This window comes from Phoca vitulina, unplaced genomic scaffold (genome assembly GCF_004348235.1).
Source record: "Phoca vitulina isolate PV1807 unplaced genomic scaffold, GSC_HSeal_1.0 scaffold7, whole genome shotgun sequence".
In the NCBI taxonomy this organism is placed as follows: Eukaryota; Metazoa; Chordata; class Mammalia; order Carnivora; family Phocidae; genus Phoca; species Phoca vitulina.
In genome coordinates this window covers 36,764,843-36,783,410 of record NW_022589710.1, presented here as the reverse complement: position 1 = coordinate 36,783,410, position 18,568 = coordinate 36,764,843, and the positions used below count along the sequence as shown (strand labels likewise).

The window sequence follows — 18,568 nt, the reverse complement described above, 5'->3', positions numbered from 1 at the left end:
GGCGGGGGCCTCCCAGCGTCTGTTCACGCTGCCTGCCAAGTGAAGTCCGCCCCGGAGCGTGCTTTCTAACACACCAGCGCCGGGGAACAATCTCTCCTTCCCAAACCCGCCGCAGCGGGGGCGCAGGGCCGAGGGCGCCCGCCTCGCCTACCCTACGGTCCAAGCGTGTGTTTTAATATATTTTAAAAACCGGAGAGTACACAGTGGGGACGCGGGGCGGGAAGGGCTGGAGGGTTCATTTTCGTGGTCAGGCTCGGTGCTCAGGGCGCACGAATTAGGCCCGAGCTGCGGAGTGAAACCCTTTTCCCGCCGCAGGGAGCTCGCGGTAGCGCGCGGTTAGGGGAGGTGAACGACGATGGGGGCGCTGCGGACGGCTCGAGCTTCTGGCGTCCCGGGCCCAGGCGGCCAGCCAGGAGGCGGAGGCTGGCAGCGGGAGCCGGGGCGGAGGCCTGGCAGGTGCCCCCCAACGCGGAGGCTGATTGGCAGGTGCGGGAGTGGGTGGGGAAGGCGGGGGCTGGGCCTGGCGCTGCGGGAGGCTGCGGCCCCGCCTCCCCGCCCCCGCCGCGGGACTATCTAGTCCCGGCAGCAGCGATGTCCCCCGGCAGGAATGTCCCTCCTCAGATAATGTTATTTATATCTCTGGGCGGGTCCGCGGCTCGGCAGCACCAGGCGCCCGGCGGCCGCTGTGCTAGGAGCCCCGTGCTGCCCTCTTCCCCCTGCGCCGCCGCCCCTGGGCTCGGGGTGGCCGCCGCTACAGCCCCAGCGCAGGTGAGTCCCGGGAGGGCCCAGCGGCCGGCGGGGGCTGGGTGCGGGTGCGGATGCGCGAGGCTGGGGCGCGCGGCGCGAGCGCAGAGGAGGCGCTGGGCCCAGGGGGCTCGTGACGCGCGTAGCCCAGGGGGCCGGGTGGGGGCTCAGCCCCGGGTGCGGGGAGTGGGGCCCGGGAGGCCCTGGCGGCTGCGGCAGCGAACATACTGGGGCGCGGGAATCCGCGTGGGCTTTGGAGGCACTTGGCGAGTCGGGCGCTTTGCTTTGGAGAGCCGGATCCTGGAGCGTCGCCCCGGGGCTCTGGGAGGGCGGGGGCGGGGGGCGCGGTGCGTGTTCAAGTCCCGGGCCACCTCCTCCAGGACCCCGGCATGGGGGCAAAGGGGATTCTGCCTCCTGCCTGTCGGACCTGCCCTCTCTGCCTCCTGCCGCCGGGCTTCTCAGCCCGGAGCCGTTCAGATTTTCTTCTGGGGAACTTGTCCGCGCGCTCCCCGGGCAGCCCAGCGCCCAGGCAGGGAGGACAGGACAGGTCAGCGAAGGGGGCCTGATCCCCGGACGGTGGGAACGACGCGGAGAGAGTGGCCGGGTGCAGACCCGAGGAGGAAAGATCAGAATGCCCGAGGCATACTCCAAGGACCTCCTGCTCTCCTCTCCCAAAGAGTTCTTCAAGCTGCTACGGTCCACTCTACTCTCACCTGCCTCATCAGTTCCTCTTTCTCTAATAACTTGGCCCTGAGAAATAGCAGAAAGTGGGAGAAACAACAGGAGCTTTTTTTTTTTTGAAACAACAGGAGCTTTAAAACCATCCCCAACTCCCACCAACTCGCCCAGACTTCCCGAGGGTGGGGAAGTCGCTGTGGGCTTGAGTACAGTTTCCGTGACAACGAGCCCCAGGTAGGGCCTTGATTTATAGCCTATTAATATCCAAACCACTGTTTTCAGTGAGCAATTAGAGGCGCCAGGAGTTGATGATAACGCACTAAACTGGCTGAAGGGAAATGAAAATCCACTTATTAGAAAAAATTTTAGATACATCAGATTGGGGGTGGGGGGAGATAGTGACAGTATTTTTGTACCCATAACTTATGTGAAGAACCTAGGCGGTCACCTCTAGGTAGGAGGTAGCAATGCAAAACGCATAGCCTTGAGGTAGCCCTGGTCAATACTTCAGTTTCTAGGGGAAATGATTCAGGTGGTTCCTGAATGAGAGGAGTCTGCAAATCAAAATTTTTAGGCATCTCTCTACTGTCCACTAACCTATCCTTAGCTTCACAAACGGCTCTGAATTTTATTCTAGAATTCCCTCTTTGACCACACTATGACCCAGGGCAGGTTATTTCTTATTCCAGGGTCAGACTTTTAGTCTTCTGCTAGGAGCCCTGGGTTCCAGAAAGTCTTTGAAAACTTTTTTTTTAAGTGCAAAATGTTTAAGTGTACTGAATGCCCAACACCCAATACACCTAGGTTTGTACTTGCCTGGAGGCTTTGGGCTAGTTAGGAAAAGGAATGTTGGGCTCACACTGAAGAAGAGCCTACAGCCTTGAAACCAGCGCTCCTCAGAGGTGGATCATTTATACAGAACTTTATCAAACTCTGAGTAAAGCACAGCTGAAAACCATAAACCGGTTCTACATTATGAAAACATGGCTTTTAGACCCCTTAGCTGTTGCTCTTAGCTTTATCAGTGGCCCAGTCACAAAGACTGGGGATGAGCCAGAGCTGTTAATCCTAAATTCTCAGAAGACTCAGAGTCCAATCGTGGAATTGAAAGCACCCAAAAACTCCAAGGCATCCAGGACGTGTCTTGCAGCACAGGCATATCGAGTTTTCCTGAGTGGCTTATCCAGCTGAGAGCTGGGATACCACCTTCTGCTCTGCCTGTTGCTGTTCCAAGCGTTCTGAAGGTGTCCACTGGCCGAACACCTGCTAGGTGATTAGCTTTGGGGTGTGTAAAGGTAAGGCGGTGGGTGCACTCCCATGTGGGATCATATCTGATAAACTACAAATGACGATTTTAGGCATGAAAGTTTTGAACTAAAGTCACAATTGGATGGTTCTGCCACAATTCTGGAAACAGACTGTTTGGGTAAATAAAAGTAATAATAGCTTTCATTTTTTCCCCATCTTTTATGTACTGGTGCCTGACTGGTTGTGGACAATCTTTGTTGAATGAATGGGAGAACAAACAAATGAATGCTCAGAGGTGCTTTGTTGTTGTTGTTGTTGTTGTTTTTAATCCTCTTGTCACAGTAACTCTGCAACGTAGCTCACATAACCAGCATTTTACAAGTCAGGAAACAGCCTCAAGGAAATTAAATAATTTGCCTCACATCATACAGCTGATGAGAGGTGGGGCCTGGATTCAAACTCAGCTGTTAGGTTCCTACCTGCTTTTTAAGGTTAGACATTCGGCAGGGAATAGAAGAGTACAAGTTGCAAAGATTTGGTTGTAGGATGGTCTATTAGCTTCACGGTCTTTCACTCCCAAGACCTTGGGTTATAATTCTGCATATATCAGAGAAGTTTTAAAAAATATTGCCTGAAGATGGTATTGAGCACTTCTTTGCTCAGAGGTGTTTAGCCTGGCCCATTATGTTCAGGTCATTGTTTCAAGGACAGAACTATAATTCTGGCAGTAGTCAAAGCATGGATTTTTTTTTTTTTTAAACAGATTTTCCTTTCAGTCGTGGAAGTGGCCAGGAGGGCTTGATGATGCATGGGGACAGTGTGATAGGACAGAGGATGACTATAAAAAATTCATGAGGCAAACGCTGTTGGAGTGGGAAGGGACCTTAGAGGTCACTGAGTCCAGCTTCTGTTTGTGTGGCCGCTTGCCTAAAGGGGAGACCTAAGTGCAGTTTACCTGGTCATCTCTGTACAGATATGGTACGTGCCTTCCATGTTTCTTATCATTCTTGCCCATTTCAGTCCTTTCTCTCTCTCAAGACCAATATTGGGTTTATCTCCTGGTTCTGCCTAACCAAACCACTGAAGTTTTCTTTCCTTTGAGGGAGATTTGCAAGAGGATATTTTTTAATCTTAGTACAATCTTAAAAAAAAACAGGTTTTGGAGACAGGTGAGAAGACATCAATGAGCATTAAACTCTAAACTGTTCCATAACTTTCCCATTGCTTGTTAGGCATAAAGATGTGTGCATTTTTATACAATAGGTTTGTACATTACTATCTTGACTTAAGATAAATAATTATGTAGCATTTCTGGGGCAGTGGGGAAAGAAAGGACTTTGGGGAATCATTGGGACTGTCAGATACCTGTTTTAATCTAAACCCACTCACCAAATTGCTCTTGAAGTATGTTATTTCAGATTTTAAAAGCAAATGCAAAATTATACTCTCCGTATAAGACTTGAAAGTGTAGGAAACATGACCAGCAGGAGGTTTAAAGTGACATAAAGTACATTTCTTCACTATCCGTAATGCTTTTTTTTTTTTTTTTAATAACCTCAGACCTGCAGATTGACGTTTACCAATTGACCTGGGAGGATCAGGAATGCAAATATGTGGGCTGATGAGAAATTTGATTTTATGATGAGGACTGGCAGGGACTGTTCATGGATATTGGGTTCTGAAACCATATGGATATTACTGGTCAGAAATTGCTGTACAAAGAAGTATTTTATCTTAGAAGTAGTTTGTATTGTTTTTATAGATAGGTCTTTGGTTACTCCTCTACTTCAGATAAGAGATCTGGGAGGAGGGATAAATGCAGTGATCCGTGGGCCCGAATCACCATGCAGCATTTGCCGGGTTTTCACAAAGAAGCTGCTCGTTTCTGCCAACCCCAAGAGGTAAAGGTCACCTGGTTTTGGAGATGGAGATGGTGATCGAGGGAAGGCATAGGAGGCAGGCAGAATTCACTGTCAGATCTGGCTCCAGCCACTGAATTGTCAACTCCCCTTGGTAAATATTTAGAAAATGTCATAGCATGTTTCCCTTTGTTGCTGTGCTTATTTCTTAATTCGCAGCCAAGCAATCCAAGTTCTGCCATTTTCAGCCAGCCTTAGCTGAATATCAAACCACCAGGGGATCCCCAGCATTACAGCTCACACAGTTTTAGAGGTGGTCATAGACAGAAAATGCTTCCTCAGTGGAGATTGCTGGCTAGCTTATGACATTCCCAGACCACCTTTCATTTTTCTCTTTCCTTCTCCTGGGGGCAGGAAATCTTACAAAGCCAGCATCTTCCAACCTCTGTGAGGCCTTCTCAGGCTTTGCTATAATGTTTAATTTCTACACCATACTTGTGCAGAGCTGGACAAGGGTATAATTACAATGGCAATTAAAACCCATATATCATGTTCCCAATGGGGGCAAAATGGGGCTTCCTTTCTTCCTTTCATGTGAATGCTATAAATTTAGCAAATGAAAAGGTACAGAGCTAGAAAAAAATAGACTTTGCATTGGACTGGGCTCAGATCATCCAGGATAGTTATGAAAAGACTAACAGGGCACCTTGGCAGCTAAAGAACAATAATTGCTTTGAATTATAGTCAATCCAGGAGTTTCCACCATCGTGAAGAGGAACAGAAACTTGAATAATCCTTAAAATGGATAAGTTGAAAATCATTTCCATTTGTATTAGGGTGTGCCTCATTTGAGAATTCATAGCACTTCCAGTAAAACAAAGCACACTTTAAAGATCTAACTTATGAGGCCTGGAGAGAGGTCCCTAGCTTCATTCTGTCCCTTTGCTTAGTTCCGGCCTGTTTCCGGAAGCCCCTAGGAGTGGTCAGTCAGCGCCATCTTCCAGCATATTTCCTCAGGAGTAGAAAAGTTGGAGAAGCCCCTTCCTAATAGTGCCTCCAAGCCATAAGTCAGAGAAAGAGCTGGAAAGGCCTGAGAGAGCCATCTGAGAAATGTTGAGAGAGAGCAAGCATTGAACACCTACGTGCATTACACCGCTCTATGCTGAGGACTCGAAAAAGGATCAGATGGAGACCTGCTGGTCTGGTGGGGAAAGAGTCTTGCAAACAAGCAGTGATTCAACAGGGTGCCTGAGAGAAAGCCCACGGGAGGAAGAGTCTGATTCAGGTTGGGGAGTGCCTAGGGTTTCTCTAACAGAAGAAGGGAGGATGGGGGAGGGGCTTAGGCACATCGCCCACACAGATGTGCAATAAAGGGGGATGAAATTAGGGAATGCGGAGCAATTCTATGTGGCTGGAATGTAGGGCACAGCCCAGGAACGGGCCAAAATATGACTGGAAAGGTGGTTTGGGTTCAGTTTGTGAAGAAGCTTTAACCATTGGAGGTTCAAGTTGAAAATCTGTAAAGATTTTTGAGCAGGGGAGGGACCAGATCAGATCCTTGTTTAGACAAAGCTCACCAGTGGCAGGCAAGGGAAGGTGAACTAGAGATTAGCTAGCACAGGACGAAGATCACACAGATGATGTATAGTCACTCAGCTTTCAGGATACCTGTGTGTATGCATCATCTGATTTTACAGGGACCACGTGAAGAAGCTTTACGATAGAGAAAACGGGATTAGAAGCAAACAATGCTTTGCCCAAGCTCCCTCTCATAGTTTATGGCAGAACCTGACTTCGACCCAATTTCCTAGTTCCAAGGCTGGGGCTTTGTCCAGATCTTCTCCTCAATGGAGTAATTGAATATTCTGGGCCTTCTGGTTGAGACAGTGATTGCTTTCTTTCTTCAGAACTATCAGTCTCAGTTCATTGGAGAGAGGGAGGAGGAAACTTGTTACGGTATTTACTATTTAAGCACAAAACCTCAAGAGTAGCCCTCCAGCCCGTACACAGATGATGTCCCAAAGTATGAATTAATATCAAGCGTGCGTGTGGATTCCCAGTATGCTGTAGATAAGTGATAGGTTTACATACCTGTCAATTGATGTGTTGGATTTTTCACTCCTTACCCCAAATTTACTGGGCATTATTATGCTTATGCCTCATTTTGGACTTTGAAAACCTCTTTTTGTCTAGTATCTTAGGTGTTTTGATTTGTACTTCAATCTTCAACAAATATTTATTAAGCTTTCATTTATTTGCCAGACATATTCTAGGTCCAGGGGATAGAGGAGTGAAAATGGAAAAAAAAAAAAAAAAGTTTGATGTCATGGAGCATCCATACTCGTTGGGTGAGACAGGAATAAACAATAAAAACAACAAACAGGGGCGCCTGGGTGGCTCAGTTGGTTAAGCGACTGCCTTCGGTTCGGGTCATGATCCCAGGGTCCTGGGATCAAGTCCCACATCGGGCTCCCCCTGCTCTGCGGGGAGCCTGCTTCTCCCTCTGCCTCTGCCTGCCATTCCCCCTGCTTGTGCTTGCTCTCTCTGTCAAATAAATAAATAAAATCTTTAAAAAAAAAAAAAAAAGACTATATATTATAATTTGCTGTAAAGAAAAAGCAGTGTGAAGAGAAAGAGAGGCGATTCTACTATTTGAGGTAGGATGGTGGGGAAAGGCCTCTCTGATGAGGTTTCATTTGAGCAGAGAGCCAAACCAAGTGAGGGAGGGGAATGCGTGTGTTTGGGGGAAGAGATTTAGATCGAGGGTGAAGGCCCTGAAGTGGGGTCACTGCTATGTCCAAGGAATGGGCAGGAAGCCAGCCTGACTGAAGAGGAGGGACAAGGGGTGAGCGCAGGACGTGACATTGGAGAGGAAATGGGGTCTGGATCATGCAGGCTTTGCAGCCATGCAAGTCTTTGGGTTTTAGCCATGCAATAGGAAGCCACCGGAAGTTGTGGTCGGAGGAGTGATGTGTTCAGATTTGTGTATTAGGAAGATCTCTCTGGCTGTCCTGTGGAAGACTGACTGTAGGGAACAAGAGTGGATACAGGGAGTAGGATGAAAGCTACTCTAGTGGGCCGGGTTAGAGATGATGGACCAGCACGATGGTGGTGGGGTGGGAAATGCAGCTGGCGTCTGGATAGAGTTGAAGATAGAGCTCATGGGATTTGGGGATAGAGGAGGAGAGAAAAAGAATAAGTCACGGATGACTCCGTTGGTTTTGGCCTGAGCAACTTTAAGAATGAAAAAGCCATTTACCGAGAAGGGATATATCTTGTCAAATGTACTATTCTTTTTTATTTTTGTTGTTATCAAGGAGTTTATTTGGAATAGATTCAGGCAGACTTCTCATTGAAATACACCTGAAAGAAGGTGTTTTATGGTGAATGACTCAGGACATCTGTTTGTTTTGAAGTAGAGCTTTAGAAGTGCAGTTAGTTCTGTGTACTTTTTACTGTTACTTTTAGGGTATTCTTACAACATCTCTGCTATGTGATAGAGATTAAGATATAATACAAACAGGATTGAAATATATTTCACTTTATAAATAGAAATGTTTTGAATGTGTTCTTTACAGCCTAAACATCTTTTAACCCTTCCTGGTTGCCATATTTTAAAAAATTATTTTAAATTATAAAATGAATTCATGCACATGATTAAGAAGTGTATCCACATTGTACAAGGGTATACGATGAAAAGTAAGAGTCTTCCTTCCCCTACCTCCAGTTCTACTCCTAGGAAGTTACCAATGTCAACAGTTTCCTGCATATCCTTCAAGAAAAATTCATTGCATATATAAGCATTTGGCCATATTTTAAAGTCCTAGCTTTAACCTACTAAAAGCACACATTTGGTTTCATTTTTTGTGACTTAGTAGCCCTCAGGCCTGGAGTCCAGCTTTCTGTCAATTAGGGGTCCCCTTCCAAGCCATCCTGCACCCTGTGTTTGTCCTGTAATACTCCTTCTCAAAAACCTCCAGTGGTAGAAGTGGAAATCCAAACTTACAACGTTGACTTTTAAGAGCCATTGTAATCTAGCTCCAATGTCATTTTCTATCTTTATCTCTTACCAATTCCCATCACAGACCTTTTATTTGAGCCAGGTTTGTCTGCTTCTACTCGTTCAGTCCTGAACATTTCTCCCAGATTTGGAGAGGTTTCCATCAGTCTTCCTGGAACATTCCAGCCCCTAGTGATCTCTCCCTTCTACAGATTTGTTAAAGGTCTAGTTACATAATCATAGACTTCATTTATTACTATTATTATTATTTAACTTATGTCTATCTATTACTTGCTCCACTTGTTCTCTTAAAGGCCAGAACTGATTTATGAATTACAGTCACAGGTCTTACATAAAGCCCTGCATAATGCTTTTTCACATAGAAGTTCAACTAGTAATTTTTGGAATGTGTGCTTTGACAGTCATCCCCTAACAGGGTGGTGCTGGTGCACAGGGATTATATTAAGTAAAAAATCTCAAATGATGGCTGCCAACAAAGTCATCTCCTTACTGGGTTACACAGGTGTCCATTCCCAGAAAATGGTAAATGGACTCTGCTCCTTTAGATGTAGAACTTTCTAAGGGGCCTGGTCTCATACTCTTGTCCCCTCTTCAGATGGCACTGCATCTCAATGTCAGAAACAAGGTGTTTTCATTTGCTCCTAAATGACGAAGTATAGTTATTTAATGGACATGGCAACCATGTGATTTTTAAAAAATGTATAACAAAATGTACCATTTTAACTAGCTTTAAGTATTCGGTTCCGTGGGATAAGTACAGGTACATTGCTGTGTAGCCACCATCACCATCCATCTCTAGAACTTTTGTCATCTTCTAAAACTCAAACTCTGTACCCATTAAACATAACTCCCCTCATCGCCCCAGCACCTGGCAATCACCATGTCACTTTTGGTCTCTATGAATTTGACTACTCTAGGTACCTCATATAAATGGAATCATACAGTATTTGTCCTTTTGTGTCTGGCTTATTTCAGCCAGCATAATGTTTTCAGGATTCATCCATGTTGCAGCATGTGTCAGAATTTCCTTTTTAAGGCTGAATAATATTCCATTGTATGTATTTTTCACATTTTATTCATCCATTCATCCATCTACCTGAGTCACTTCCATCCCTTGGCTATTATGAAAAATGGTGCTATGAACATGGATATACAAATCTCTCTTTGATACTCTGCTTTCACTTTTTCCAGGTGTATACTCAGAACTATAGGCTCCAATTTATTGCTGAATCATATGGTAATTCTGTTTTTAATTTTTTGAGGAACCAAACCATGCCATTTTAATATTTCTCCCTGGTCCCCAAAGGGAAGGGCAAAATTTATTAACATCCTCACCTTTGGAACCAAACTGAACTTGAGAATTGTTTATTTGAGAACACTGTCTTTGGGGGATAGTTTTTCATCAAAGTTCTTGCATTTGTCCATATACTAGTTTGCCTGTTTTAAAATTGTAGACTTTTAGAGGACAGGCAGGAGATGTTTAATTTGCTTTGTAAAACATGTAACCCAAACTCAGGTGGGGAAAGGTGTAAATATTATGTGATGATGTATTTCAGCCAAAATATCTCCTTGAGCTGGATGACAAGAGTCTGGGTTGCTTCCAGCTCCTTTTCTCTTGCTGTTTGCCCTTGGGCAAAGAACTTCCTCTTTCTCTAATATTTTTTTTTCAGGGATTTTTGTGTGTGTGTGATGGCACCTTAATATCTATTATTATCCTTAAAAATGTCTTTGCAGAGTCCTTGTAATGCCTAAAGTGTTGTCTCCTCTTCATGGCCTTGCCTGACAACCCCTCTCCCTCCCAGGTCCTGGAGTAGCACAGGACCCTTTCTCCTGCATGGTTTTTGCAGTACCTTTCTCGCTCCTTTCTCAGGGGATGGATCATCTTGTCTTGAAATTGTCAACTTGCCTTCTACATCATTAGGCTATGCTTCTTGTGATGGAGAGCTAGGTCTCTCTCTCTCTCTCCCTTTTTTTTTTTTTTTAATTCCCAGCACCTAGAGTCATGCTTGGTACACAGCCCCCAAAATAGCTATTGATTAAAAAATTAACAAGTGAATGTTTGAAATTATATATGATTGAGATATATATATATGTATAGTGGAAATGAATATTATTATAATGAGTTATAATAATAAGTCAACATTTATAAGTCTCTCAGCAGAGAGAGATTTGCTGAGAGCTTTTATATGTGTTTGTCATTTCTGTTGTTATCCTAATATGACAGATGAAAAATATCAGGCTTAAAGAAGTTTATTTACCCAGAATTATACACTGAGAAGATCAAAGCAGAACTTGAGCCCTAATGTATTTATTCTAGAGTGCTTGCTTAGAATCACTGTACCCACCATATTTGGGGGGAGGTCAATATTCCATGGCTCTTAATTCTAAGAGTTTCTTTTTTTCTTTTATCTTGCATCTGTAATGGCCTGAAATTAAAGAGGTAATTAGTTGTATACCTTTATATGTTGCTTTATATTTGCAATGATTTAACCTAATAGGCTTGAATCCCCTTATTAGCTTTTAATAAATAATTAATGTTCTGAAACCTGTTTCCAACATAGTTCTTTGACATCTGAGGATGAAGATGCTAATTAGTACTGTACAATATACCCAGTCATAAGACAGCTCTCCGTAACTGTGCTAAAATTGCTTCCAAAGAGGTCTGATATTGTCAAATGAGGTAGCCTTCTTCCGGACCCAGGTCCCAAGTTCTCTGCAATATTGGACTTTGTTAACCACTCTTGCTTTGAAAGTAAGCCCTCCCTTGTCTCCTGGGATCCAGGCTCTCCTTCTTCTCCTCCCAGTTTGCTTGCAGTGCAGGCTGGCTTGCTTTCTCTTTCTTTCTTGCCTTCTCTTTTCTTTCTTTTTTGTTCCTTCTTCTCTACCAGCTTTTCATTGTTGGGGTTGCCAGTGTGTCTAAATCCTCATCTCTAGTCCCAATCTCTGCCTTCATTTGGTTGTAACAAGATGTGTCAAACTCCTTATGTAGCAGTAGGACCTCTCAGCTCCCCGCTTCACCCAAACCTGCTCTTCTACCTGTTTTCATAGCTAGGTTCCTGTTGTTGCCATTGTCCCAAGTACGAATGTCAGCAACTTTTTTGGGTTTTCTTCGTTTCACGCTTGTGCATCTAGTTGGCTGCCTGTTCATTTTTCCTCCAAAATTTTCAAACTAGTTTCTTTCTTTCAATTTTCACTGTCTCATGTGTGAATAATTGGCCTTTAGTCTCTCTCTCTCTCTCTATCCCATCTTACACCCTGATCTCAGAATTATTTTTAAAAACATGATTGTGAGTCATTCAACTACTTTAAAACCTCAATGGTTCCCCGTTGCCCCAAAATAAAGTTTAAACAGGCAGGCAGTCTGTTTAAATGCTTGTGACTGTGTCAGCTCAGGGTGCGTTTTCACATCCGTGACTTTACTTCTCTGTTTTCTGGTCCTGCAGTGTCTTTCTCCCTTTCTGTAGCTGTGAACTCTCATGTATCTTTTAAGGCCCCACTCGAACAGTACCCCTCTGATGCTTCCCCTTGTTCCCTGACGCACCAAGACATCCACTCTCTCCTGTGAGCCCTCAAGCTGTCACTTTTCACGTCGTACCCTGGTTGGGTTGGTTGTGTACAGGTCTGACTCTCCTCTGGATTATGGGTTCCTTGAAGAAGGGACATTTGTCTGGTGCCTCTATGCTCACTGGTGCCCGACAGCCTCTGGCTCACATGTGGTGCTCAAGAAATGCGGATTGAATTGAGTGACAGGGCAAGTTTCAAGAATGTTCGCCACTGAAAATAATCCCCGGAATGGTGATCTACATAGCAGATTATGAAGAAGGGTTAACAGATGTCGCTCAGTGTGGATGGCACAGGGGTAAGGAGTGAAGAGGAATGTTTTAGACCTGGGTGGAGGCTGTCTTCCCACCTCTGTATTCTACAATTGCTTTCCATTTATCGGACACAGAAGTAACAGCTGATTTTTAACTTACATCATCAGAATATGTCTATTGCTAGAAAAATTTAGTTATTCATCCAGAATACAGTCACTCCCACCTCATTTTTTAGCAAATGTTTGAGTCTGACCCTCAGAAAACAGCTATGAAAGGCTCTTTGAGTGGGTGTTTCAGACTGATATACACAAGATTTGTTTTATAATGGTGAAGAGTTAAGAAAAACATTTCAGAAAAGAGTCCAGAAGTTCCCATATAGAGGTTTGGGTTTTTTTTGTTTTTGTTTTTTTTCTGGGTGCACATAACCTTTTTTGTTTGTTGTCATTAAGGTATGTCAGAGTAGAAACTACCTTGTAAAATATCACAGCACTATTAGTTGGTTTGTTCTGCCCTCATTTTTGCCTTACCCAGACAAAAAGTGAGTTTCACCAATGGACAGACTCACCAGAATACTGCTTGCTCAGGCCTTTGAGAGCATTTTTGTTTCTTTTAACAAAACTCTCTGTCATGGACACACTCCCACTACAGCCCAACTGCTCTCTTCTTCTACTGTGTTCTGTGCCCAGCGATTGATAGGAGGTGGGTTTTAGCTTCCAAAGGCAGTGAGTGGAGCTGCTAGGCTTTTATAAATACTTAGGTGGGTCTGAGATGAACTGATGAACGGAAGGCCTTCAGAAGGTCTTAGGAAGATGTGTCCAGGATAAAGAAGGGCAAAGGACAAAGTTAGGCCTTGTGCAGGGGACCTGAAAGTAGAGAGATAAAGGAAGGGGTTCAGCCAAGACAACTGAAGGCCCTAGTGAGTTCTAAGGGGCACAGTGAAGCCAGTGGTAAGCAGGCAACAGTAAGCAAACTTGACCCAGAGGTGACAGCAAGAGTGGGGTCAACAAATAACAGCTTCTAGAAGCTCTAGGATGGCACAGATGCTGGTGATCATCCCGTCTCACGGGTTACTAGGTGCCATAGCAAAGGTTACCAGCAGGCTACTAGTTAGTAGCCCAGCTGCACACTTTTTGAATGAGCCATCTTTTTCATTTTGGGTGATGGTTTACTGTGGAGTATTTTAGCCATGCTTGGGTCTTGGTTTTGCACATTCCAAATCTAGGCTACTGCTTGTAGGGTCGGTGGGTCAGGCTCTGCCTCTCTTTGCAAGGTGCTGTGTCCATTCCGTATGTGCTTTCTGCAGCCATTGAGAAATCTTGTTGCCCAGACATCAGGCAGGAGGGTCCCTCACAGTGTGAAGTTATCAGAAGAATGGAAGGTGTTTACAGGCACAGAGAGTGAGATTCTATAGTAGAACCAAAGTGAGCTGCCCTAGAGGAGGAAGTCAGTGCCCTCTGCAAGACGGAGACCCATACCTGTGAGGACAAATGAGGTTGTTTGCCTTCAAAGCTGAGTGAAGTCACTTTGCCCAGGAGACTGGAAAAATACTCGCCAGGCGGGTTGCTAGATGAGCTGGGTGGGTGCGTGGTAGAGCAGGTAACTCAGTACCATGCCCTCAATGTAGCAACTCCATCAGCAGCCTCGGTTTAGCTGCTCTCCCTGCTTCTGACCCAGAAAACGCTCAGAAAATGACTGCAGTGAAATGCGTCTTCAAGGTGAAGCTGCTGGTCCAGGTGGGGGAGGGGTGTGGAGTCCATCCCACGGGTTCGATACTTACTTCCTAAGTGTGCTGGGAGTGAGCTCTGTTTATGCTCTGACCCAGAGGAAGTCACTTTACATCTCACCCTGTTTCCACCAGCAGAGTGCCTTCTGCTTGTTTTGCATAAGCCTTGTGCCCCCTCTGCTCTGCAGAAGAGGCACGAATGAACTGGGAGCTATAAAACTCCTGGCTTCATAATTCTTGGCAAACAGCAGAGTCTAGTGAGCAGTGGATTTGGTCAGTAAATGATCATTACAGTATATACTTGGTTTCTCTGCCTGTAAAATGGTGGAAATGCTTTCTCATTGAAATGTGAAGGAGGTCAAAACAAAATCGTTTATGTATTTTCCTTTGTAAAAACCTGATGCTTAAAGCATCAAAACATCTCAGAGATGTTCTATGGGTAAAATGTACTCAGAGGACCTTGCAGACATCATCTAATAACCTAGACATCTCCGAAGAGTGCCTGGTTCAACGCCCCTATTTTTACCAATAAGGGAGATCTGCAGAAGGGAGGTGATTTGCCTGAGGCTGGGAAGTTAGCTAACGTGGGACTCTAATGGAGCCCAGGTCTCTGGGTCCATGGCCCAGTCCTTCTTCCCTCCCTGCCTCTCCCCTCCTTCTCCTCCTCCTCCTCCAGCAGATTTTAAAAACTGGTTTTAAATAATTTTAACATGAATGCATACTCATGGTAAAAATTATTCAAACAGTGCAGAAGAGTGTAAATGGCATTCCTAGACCCATTACTAGAGGTAACCACTGTTAACAATTTCTCATATATCCTTCTAGAGATTCTCTAGGCACATACAGACATACATGCATAGAGGAACGTAAGTGTGTAGGTGTATATATGTGTTACATATGTTACATACACACATCCACATGCATATATATATATGCATGTATGTTATGGTAGTTCATGTTTCATTCTGTACTGCAACTTGCCCTTTTCACCTAATAATGAAACACTTTGGGCATTTTTCTACATCGGGACATAGAGATTGATCTCTTTCATTTTTAATAGCTGCGTAGTATCTTATGCTACTATTTCTCCATGATGACTTTAGGATATATAAACAGCAGCATGAAGTTTGCGTCCTGAATTCATAATGCTGATGTAAGGATCTCTATTTTATGTGACTATCCAGGAAGGGGGATGACTGCTGACTAGGTCACATGGTTTGTGAAGCCTGAGACCCTGCTTCTGGGTCCTGCTGCTACTTACTTACAGGTGCCTGTCAGATCCTGGTTGCCATGCCGGGGACTTCAAACGCCTTAACGCATTTCATTCTCCCAACAGTCCACTGAGTTAGGTGTGCTTTCCTTTTTACCGGTGAGGAGGTTGAGGCTAGTTAAGCTACCTTTGCTTAAGGGTCACATGGTCAATTAAGTGCCAGACTTCAGATTTGAAGCCACTTGACCCCAGAGTCTTTTTCTCACTGTCTGAAATCTAGGACATGAGGAAGAATGGTTATGGTGGGTTTGAAGCTCAGGATTTTTCATAGCTTCCTAAGTTTGTTGGTTTAGACCTGGCTAAGTGTCTACTCCATACACAGCAATGACACGGAGGGCCAAGTAGTGGCGGAGCAGAAACAGAGTGATGCGGGGAGGAGGGACAAGAGTTGGCCACTCTCCGGGAGGCATTGTTGTCTGTTTTGTGCTAGGCTGTGTGGCAAGCGCAGAGGAGACCGACTACAACACAGCTATCTGCTCTTGAGAGGCTTATGATTTCGCAGTGGGGACAGACACACGAGACTGAGTGTAGTGCAAGGCAGAGTGAGGCAGGTGCCCCATGGGGCTGCAAACTGCTTCAGGGTCTCTGGGAAGCTCAAACTGGTTTGAGCCGGGGATCCTGGGAAGGCAACCTTCACAGAGGAGCAGCCATCTGAACTGATCCTTGAGACAAGGATGTTTTTCACTGGCCAAGCTGGGGAGAGGGCATTCCATGGGGCAAATAGGGCATGTGGGATAGGAGTCTGGTGTGGCTGCAACAGAAGACGAATGAGAGTATATAGTGGTGGAGAGGACCAAGAGGTAGGTTGGAGGTAGGTTGTAGCAGGCCTTGAATGCCATAGAAAGAGCTTACAGTTTATAGGTCAGGTCCTGGGGACACTATCAAAATTTTTGAATAGGGGAATGATGTGCTGTCAGGTGTGTTTTAGGATATCCTGCCAAAATACAATGAAAGGCTCAAGAAGATCTATACCAGGGCAGTGGAAATGGAAGGGAGGAGGTTAATCCAAGCGATTCAGAGAAGTCAAAGTATCTAGACTTTCTGTCTGAGGTAGGACTGACCCATTGTCATTTTTCATGGACCCTACCACATAAAGGACCAAACATATTAAAAGTATCAGTATCTCATGTTAAATATAATGTTTTTGCCATCAAAAGTATTTGAAGGGATTTTGGAATTATTCTTAATTTTGATTTTATAGCCTTAATTGGCACTTTTTTTTTTTTTCAAGTCTTAAAGCATTTTGAAGGTCCTTAAAATTCACTTGTAGGTGCATTGTGCCCAGTGGCACTGAAGTGGGGGGAAGAGAGCTGTTGAATATGACTTACAGTTTTCCAGCTCAGGTATCTGGGAGGTTGGTGGTTGCTAATTTACTGAGATTTAAGTCTTAAAAGAAGGAGCAACTCTGAGGGTGGGGAGGGGGTACAAAGAAGGAGTTCAGTGTTGACCAGGTCAAGTGGGAGGGGTCAGTGGTGCTACTTAGCTGATGTGGAGCCCGGGAGGGGCTGGGCCTGGGGGGTGTCGATCTGACAGCCTCAGTCCTCACAGAAAGGAGAGAGGATGGCATGAGGGAAGAGAACAAACTTTAACTTTGGGGAATCCTACATTGAGGGTATGGTTGGAGGTAGAGGATCTACAGAATGATTGTGATGTAACAACATACTGTGGGTGAAGAACCAAGAGAATCCAAAGCCATGGGAATCCAGCTGCAAGAAAAGGATGGTCAATAGCATCTAACGTGGGAGAAGGATGACAGGAAAGGATCAAAGGAGGCTGTTAGCCTTGTAAGAGACTCAAGTGACCCTCAAGAAAGCAATTTCAGTGGAGGGTCAAACTCAATTATCAGGAATTAGAGTGAAGCCGTGGTGAGGAGGAGAAAGCAATGGATTCAGAGCTTGTCTGAGAACTTGATGGGAAAAGGATGGCTTGAGACAGGTCAAGGGAAGTTTTATGTGATGGAGAGCTGGGTTTTGGGGCTGAGTGGGTGAGGAGCCCTTAGAACGGAAGTTGGCATGAGAAGGCAACAAGGGGTAAGAGAGGATTGGTGGTTGATGGAAGTCTCTGGGAGGCTGGAAAGCATCAGGTGGCAGGGGAGCCAATCAGCACAGTCATGCCTGTGTGCTGATGAACAGTTGTCACAACCTACCGCATTCAGACACCATGATAGGTGGCACGGTGGCGTCCCGCACTTCTGTGGGTCTCAGGGTGACTCTGCGCTCCTCAAGGACGGGGATTTTATGTTAACTGTTCTCTGTGCCTTGAATAGTGCCTGGCACAGAGGATGATGCATCAGTGCATATTTGTCAAGACACTGGCAGATTTACCACACCTGTCCTGCAACATCCTGAGGCAGGCTCCATCCTTTCTCTCTTCCTTTTTAATGGGACATAGGTATTGACAGGCAGGTAAGTTTGGAAGCAGTTACAAAGCAAACATTCTTGCCTTCACACTTTTGCAGCCACCAGCATGCTCCTCCCCTTTCCTCTGTGCCCTGCCATCTCAGGTCCTGTTTCTCTGGAAAATGTGGACAAGTAAGTTTGTATTAGGACTCCTCGGCCTCTCAGTGCCCAATTCTGGGGCACTTGGACTTTCTGTAGAAGGAGAGAAAGAATATATGATGATCCTTTAGGGGAAACAAAGGGGCTCATTCAATGAGCTGGTGAAAGATGAGTCTCCTTGTTGACGGCGATAAGAGAGGATCTTGTTTCCTGAAAGCTCTCTGGGTGTGAATGTACTTTCTTCCCTTGGTTCATGTCACTGGGAGATTTCCTTCATGCCCAATGAATGAGAGGGCTCTTTGCTAGGAAGTCCAGCTCCTGTCATTCCAAACTGTATTTTTGGGAAGGGTAGAAGCCCAAGGATCAGGCCATAGTTGTAATTATCTTAGATTCTAGCCATATGAAGTATTTTAATGAGCAGGAAGTATCTGACTTATGTTTTTGGCAATTGTACCTTTTGTCATTGAGATGAGATGGGAGAGTTACTCAGTCTTTTCAGGGACACTTAAATTTTTCTCTTTTTTCCTATTTACAAATGTAATACAAAGCTTACCTAATGTAAAATTTTGCAGAAATACAGACCATAGAAAATGAAAGTTCTTTATCACCTCCCTTCATTATTCCCTAGATAATCATTCACTACAATTCGATGCATATTCTTTCAACTTTAAAAAAATACATATATTAATAAAACATGTGATTGCTCTTTATT

The 18,568-nt window shown here is 44.9% G+C and overlaps 1 protein-coding gene across 1 annotated transcript in view; it reads left to right on the top strand.

The window, feature by feature from the left end:
* The first annotated feature begins 424 nt into the window (after nucleotides 1-424).
* Nucleotides 425-18,568, top strand: part of SPTB (spectrin beta, erythrocytic) — a 119,022-nt gene continuing 100,878 nt past the window's right edge. Inside the window, exon 1 of the mRNA XM_032405305.1 lies at nucleotides 425-768. The gene's annotated coding sequence lies outside the window, so the exon portion shown is untranslated. The remainder of the gene's footprint in view (nucleotides 769-18,568) is intronic.